Genomic DNA, 1,007 nt, shown 5'->3' on the forward strand with positions numbered 1-1,007 from the left:
GACTGCTGATGCTGTTGGATTTTGACCTCCCTGCACTCAAAGTGGATTTTCTGGAGCTACAGAACTTGAAATGGCGCGCTTACAATTGCGTTGGAAAGTAGACATCCAGGGCTTTCCAGCAATATATAATAGTCCATACTTTGGCCAAGGATAGACGACGTAAAGTGGCGTTCAACACCAGCTCTCTACCCAATTCTGGAGTTCAGCGCCAGAAATGGATCAAAACCAGAGTTGAACGCCAGAAATGGATCAAAACCTGGCGTTCAACTCCACAAATGGCCTCTGCACGTGGAAAGTTAAAAGCTCAGCCCAAGCACACACCAAGTGGGCCCCGGAAGTGGATTTATGCATCAATTACTTACTTCTGTAAACCCTAGTAGCTAGTTTATTATAAATAGGAAAATTTACTATTGTATTAGACATCTTTGGATTATATTTTGATCTATTGATCACGTTTTGGGGGCTGGCCTCTCGGCCATGCCTGGACCTTTCACTTATGTAATTTTAACGGTAGAGTTTCTACACTCCATAGATTAAGGTGTAGAGCTCTGCTGTTCCTCAAAGATTAATGCAAAGTACTACTGTTTTCTATTCAATTCATCTTGTTTCGCTTCTAAGATATTCATTCGTACTTCAATCTGAATGTGATGAACGTGACAATCATCATCATTCCCTATGAACGCGTTCAAATTATATTCTAATAATATTCTATGTTATATTTTTTTTAGTAACTATTATTATGATTTTTTCTTATATTTTAGAGAGTCAATCACAAAAAATTAATAACTCAATAATCATTATCATTATATTATTCTACAATTGGTAGCATTTTGGTGCCAAGAATGTTGACATGGCGCGTTCTGGTGCCAATATGCATACTTCTCTCTTCTCAATTTATTTTAAAAAATATCTTCATTATAATTATACTAATTGCCAACTATTAATATTTTTAATCATTCTAATTATATTAATTGTCAATCATTCAAACTGTAAATCATTATAATATA

This window comes from Arachis ipaensis, chromosome B08 (assembly GCF_000816755.2).
Source record: "Arachis ipaensis cultivar K30076 chromosome B08, Araip1.1, whole genome shotgun sequence".
NCBI classification, from domain to species: domain Eukaryota; kingdom Viridiplantae; phylum Streptophyta; class Magnoliopsida; order Fabales; family Fabaceae; genus Arachis; species Arachis ipaensis.